Genomic DNA, 6,000 nt, shown 5'->3' with positions numbered 1-6,000 from the left:
TACAAACTCAGTAATGAGACGTTGACACACTTCTGGATTAGAACCCTTGGCAGTATGCAAAAATCTGTTTATAGAACTCACACTACATAGGAATTCATCAACATCACACAACTGAATCAACAGTGACAATGGACTGAATCAAGAATCATGTAGGCATTAGGCCTCATCACATTAATGACGATTGTAAAATCCCATGAGGTGAACATTACAAACAGTAGCTTAATAAATATCCAAGAGTAAAAAGTGATGAGACAGAAGGGAGAAAAAAGAGAGAGATGGAGACAGGGAAAATCATACAAAGAGTTTTGTCTATTGGACATTTCTGACCATCTCTGTGGTGTGATACACGTAGGTTTTTCCTCATAACTGGTCTGTCATGCTCTGTACAATAAAGTGTTTGCAATATGGAGCAAGCAGGAGTAGGCAGACCTCTCAACAATCCAGATTTTTGCCTCATACATTTTAGTCTGTTCCTCATAAAATTTCTGTTTTTCTGGCAAGTCTCTGTGGACTGAAGTCAATAAATAATGATGTACCTTTATGTTTCAGACTTCTTTCAGGAGAAATGCATGCTCATACAAATCCTGTTATTCTAGCAACTTTTTAAGTTTAAGAGTAATATTTAAAATCTGGCACTATTTTTGTCCCCCCCCCCCCATTATTTTAGGATTTGTCCAGATTTCTGGCATTAAGAGTTTGACAGATATAGGGGTAGGAGAAACATGATTAACACAAACAGGATAATGGTGGTAACCCATTCAGTTGTCATCTGGGAGCTGGAATGTATTCACAAATTCTTTAATGCTCCACTGTTAAAACTGTTTTTTTTTTTCATTTTTTGCTTGGTTTATGAAATGCTGTAATCTGAAGGAAATATATATGTTTACTGTTACACACATAATAGCAGTATAAAATAACATCCCGTACTACTTTGACATACTTCTGGAATCAAACCCTTGACACTATTCAATAAAAAATAGTCTACAGATTTGTGAATTATCTCGACACATCACATAGGAACACTTACTTCATGACATCCAGAAGCCTAATAAATGTTGCAATACCTGTGTGACCCTAGTGCCTGTACTCTGTATGTCTATATAAATGTTGCAATAACTGTGTGAACCTAGTGCCTGTACTCTCTATGTCTATATAAATGTTGCAATAACTGTGTGAACCTAGTGCCTGTACTCTGTATTTCTATATAAATGTTGCAATATCTGTGTTAACCTAGTGCCTGTACTCTGTATTTCTATAGAGCAGTGAGTTTAAGCACATTTGCACAAAGATAGCTGAACTAGTGCAGGTGATGGCAAAAACTCACCTGATTTTGCTATAGGATGTGAAAAGCCATTTACTATCACTCAGTATTGGCGCACAATGCCAAGCTCCATGCAAATTCAGAGGAGAAAATTTGAATGCTTTTTTGTGGGCCATTTCTAGTCATGTGTGTTGTGTATGATTCTGTTTTTGACTATCTTAAATGTTCCAAAAAGAGGTTCATAGATCAGATGCAATTGGGGGTCAAGCAGAGGTTAGGACAGAGAGGAAAGACCAGAGGAAAGTGCAGGTAGAGGGAGATCACCATAGCTATCCACATCTTCTCAAAATAAATGTACGCTTGAGAATTTGATGAATTTGGTGAGTCACCACATCAGGGCTGGGTGACTACAACAGAGCAATGCTGTAAGGTCAATTGGATCAAATCAAGTGTGTCCGGAAGTCACATAAGCAAAGTGGACAGCTATGTATGAGGCACATTTTTTTCATAGTACAGGTGCCCAGTTTCCCCCTTTTTTGTAGAGAGAAGACTGTTTGGGAAGGTGCTAAGGAATAAGAGGGTCAAGTAGGTAGGGTAGGTAAGGAAGCAGGTGCAGACATACAGGACATACAACACAGAGAGTGACTTGAATGAAAACAAAAGGTTGGGGACATCTCAGTTCCTTGGATCAGTTTTTGATTTGGCATTGTGTTTGCACTTTGATGCTGCAACTTTTCTACCCTGCCAATTTGAGCACCAAGACCATCTCACCATGATGTCCTCCACCAGCCCTGTTAGCTCCTGATGGGTGGCAAAATTGCTACCTCCAGTACTACTTCTGGTTGGTTCCCCCTGCACCAACAGCTGTAGCAGAGCTACCTGACACAGTTGGAGCAGGTAGGGCAGGTGTTGTGAAGGCAACACTGACAGATTGTGACCCATGTGTGCTGGATGTCTGTGCTGCCTGTGATGGTGCCACTGCAGCAACCTGAGTAGGTATGGAGGGATGATCCCCAGTGATCAGTCTAGCTACCTGCCCTGATAGTTATTTGTGTTGCAAAAGGAATGCTTAAAAAAAAAATAGGATTGGGGAAACAAAACAGATAGTAACATCAATGCCATGTCACATTTTTTTATTTCAGTATTTCAACACATAAATAAATATGATACATAACTATGTTCACCTTTACCATATTGAGATATAATGTCAAGGCTTTAATGTGTCATAAAATAAATCAGTCTCAGTGCTATTATAATTAACATGGAAACAGTTATTTTACTATGGCACATTGGATGTATTCTTTCCAAGATAATAAATCCAGTTACACAAATTGAATTTTTAATGAATTTAATATTGCAGGAAATAATTTATACATGCTACCTATAATAAAAACTAATTTCTCCTGATGGGAATTGAACCCCCACACAGCTAAGTTTACACACTCATTATTTAATACTATCAACAAGTGCTATTTAAACAGGTATGTATGCTTGATATAAAGGTTAGGTTTGTCTGCTCAAATGCTTATGGACTAACACCCTAAAAACTATGATCTGGCTTATATTCATACCTAAGGTATACTTACCCCATGCCTCTCTTAGGTGAGCCAGGCTGTCCTGATACACCTGTCTGTTCAGGAAACTAGTCTCAGCAGGCGTACAAAAGAGAACAAAAGACAAGAAATGGAAGAATAATGAGTTACTGTATTGACTGGGATGGTTCTCAATACTTATACAACTGAGGGACATTTGCAGTCTTAAAATCCGACTCTCATCGGCTCGGGAAGTGACACTTGCACCTCTTCTTGTCACTCACTTTAATGGCGTTGACATTGTTCCCCCGTGCGTCGAAAGTCAGTTGCACTGGAAACGTCCTTGGTTAAACTATTTCAAGCCTCAGCCCTGTACTGAGACCAAATATAGTTTCACAACAGAATCCTATAGCTATAGCACTTGATTACTAACACCAGGTATAGTTCCATGACAGAATCTTGCAGATGTAGCACTTGATGAGGAGTAACATAAGGATCCTGGACTCCTTTTTATTCAGCCTTTGGACTTCTCACCTTTGTCTGCCATGTCTCCTGAACTATATCTTGAACTATGTGTCTGAATTGGCACACAAGTCAGATCTACATGTCAATATCAGACCCTGCCCTACTAGAGATGCACTAGAGATGCTCCATATCTGTAAGCCAAACTCCTCAGGCATTGTCCATTTAAAAGGCTTAAATTTAATATGCAACATCACCAAAACCTGCTGGAGAGACAGGTTTGTTTCCCAGAGGATGCTCAGTCTCTGGAAAAGACTTCCCATACATTTCAAACAGAGTACATCACTGACCCTCTTCAAGCACAACCTTGATGAGTAGATGGGAAACCACAAATTTGTACCAGGGGCTCCACCTTTGTCTCTTAATGACAGGGGGGACAGATGCTGACTGAGGTTTCTTAATTGGGGATAAACTCTTGACTAGACCTGTCAGGGCCCTAGGGCTATTAGCTTAGTAACCTCCTATGATCCTATGATCCTTGCAGGTACAAATCTGTGTGCAGTGATACTCAGTCTTGCCAGCTGCATTTGCACATTTTAAAGCACAAAAATGTCTCATGGATGTGTTGAGAGAGGACATGCAGGCGGTTGGTATGAAAGAGCATGATGCAGAGGACAGGAAGAAATGGAAACAGAAGATCCGCTGTGGCGACCTCTAATGGGAACAGCCGGAAGAAGATGATGATGAAAGCACAGAAATGGCTCAGCAGAGGCATTTTGAATGACACCATCAAAAACACAATGAAGGCGTGAAATATGTCTGGGCAACTAGGCCACCCTATTTACACGTTACACTGTTACACAATGCTTTAGATGTTTGTTATGATCATTGTTGTTTACAGGTCAAATGTTTTAATTGGAACATAATGGTTTGCTGGAACATACACAATACAAAGTCTGGGTCATACCACCTGGGAATTGAATATATGAGGAAAAAAGAAGGATTAAATGGTAAGGGTAGCTTATTAACTGTCAATACCACAGGAAAACTTACTTTTTTCAGTTGTAAGTTGAGGTATACAAATTTCAACATGAACAGAGATGTACGTAAGAGATGCCTCTTTGTGTGTGATGTTAATAATTAGTCATGGTACTGGAGTTCTATGTAAAAGGTGATCTTTGCAGTTGTAAATATACTTTATATGCATGGAATTGCAAGACCTGAATAACACGTCAGGGTATGTTCCAAGTATAGTTTATATGACATACTGTCATACACACAATTACATGTGATGAGTCATAATGATTTTAAATAAATATCGTGCACTTTATACATATGAACATGCATTTTACATGAACTGTCATCATTCTTTGGCTTAACATAATTAATTTATACACATTATGTTTGAGTTATGTAACAATCATGAATGATAGTTGTTTTGACAAATTAATTTTTGTAATTGTCATTTGTATGTAATATTACATTAGTAAAGAAAATTGTGTGAAAATACTTATTACCTGTGCTTTTTCTTCAAACTCACTGCAATTCAACCATGAACTACAGAGGCAGGTAGTCGACAGGTGCATTTTCTTCACTCAGTACTACTCCAGAGTATCAATAGGCATGGTCATCACCATGATCATTTTTCAATTTTTGCCTTAATGTGTCAACCGCAGTTGCATACTGCTAAGTGCACAGATGCAGAAGTAAAAAAAAATCTAAGTAAAAACTGTACAATTATAGAGTGCATATATCAGAACATTTATGGCATTAATCTGACACATTCATCCTTTTAACGTTTGCTAGCCATATCATAACTTGCACTTCTGTCACACATCATCAGGCCTTAAGGTAATGCCAAATATTGCGAAAGGGGACACACAGCAGATTATACTAACTCATTTTTGAAACAGCAGATACAATAATGGCTTACTTTTAAAGGAAATGTATTACTGTTATGATTACTAATTTGGAGATATGGATAAGTAATCAGGCATATATTATACATATTTCCATATTCCTCACACACTTTACAACTTCTCATATTTTGCATCATTCATATCAAATGTTGTTATTAATAATAAGAATAGTGGAATTTCCAGCAACAAAACATTTGTAACAGCAATTCACAAGGACTATAGGTGACATATATAACAGACTTAGGCTGTTCAATTCATATACAACAATGCATGTCAATATTTTAATCTGACCTCATAAGTAAAAGTATCAGTAGTCTAGATTTGAACCTACTATTACCTCTAATATTATTTCCAACTCAATGTAATTACAGCTTGTGCTGCAGAAATAGGTAGTTAACAGGTGCATTTTCTACATTTAGTACTATCCAGACTGCTGATAATAGCATACTAGCGCCAGTCTCATTGTCTTACTGGTGGCATTTCAAATTAAAATTAGAGTTTTTGTCTTTGGAAGTGAAACATCATTCACTGCTAGTGACCACCGACAACAGTGTACGATGATAAAAGGCATGTAAAGGATGAAGCAGAAAAGGATTTTAAGCTGAGATGTTTTCTAAATTTATCTGTCTTATAGCATGCAAAATGCACATGAAACATCACTACTTTCATACAAACAGTACCCCCTGTATATTTGAATGTGGAAACTGTAGCATTAATGTGAACAACTGAGATTATTTTCACTATTTGCCACATACATATACATAATGAAGAAGAGAAAGTGGACTGAATATATTCAAGATGTGACATTGCATCAGTTTACAACTAA

The sequence above is a fragment of the Protopterus annectens genome, chromosome 5.part1, assembly GCF_019279795.1.
Source record: "Protopterus annectens isolate FY-2018-M chromosome 5.part1, PAN1.0, whole genome shotgun sequence".
NCBI lineage: Eukaryota > Metazoa > Chordata > Ceratodontiformes > Protopteridae > Protopterus > Protopterus annectens.
The sequence above is the reverse complement of the archived record's forward strand: the minus strand, read 5'-3'. Positions refer to the sequence as shown.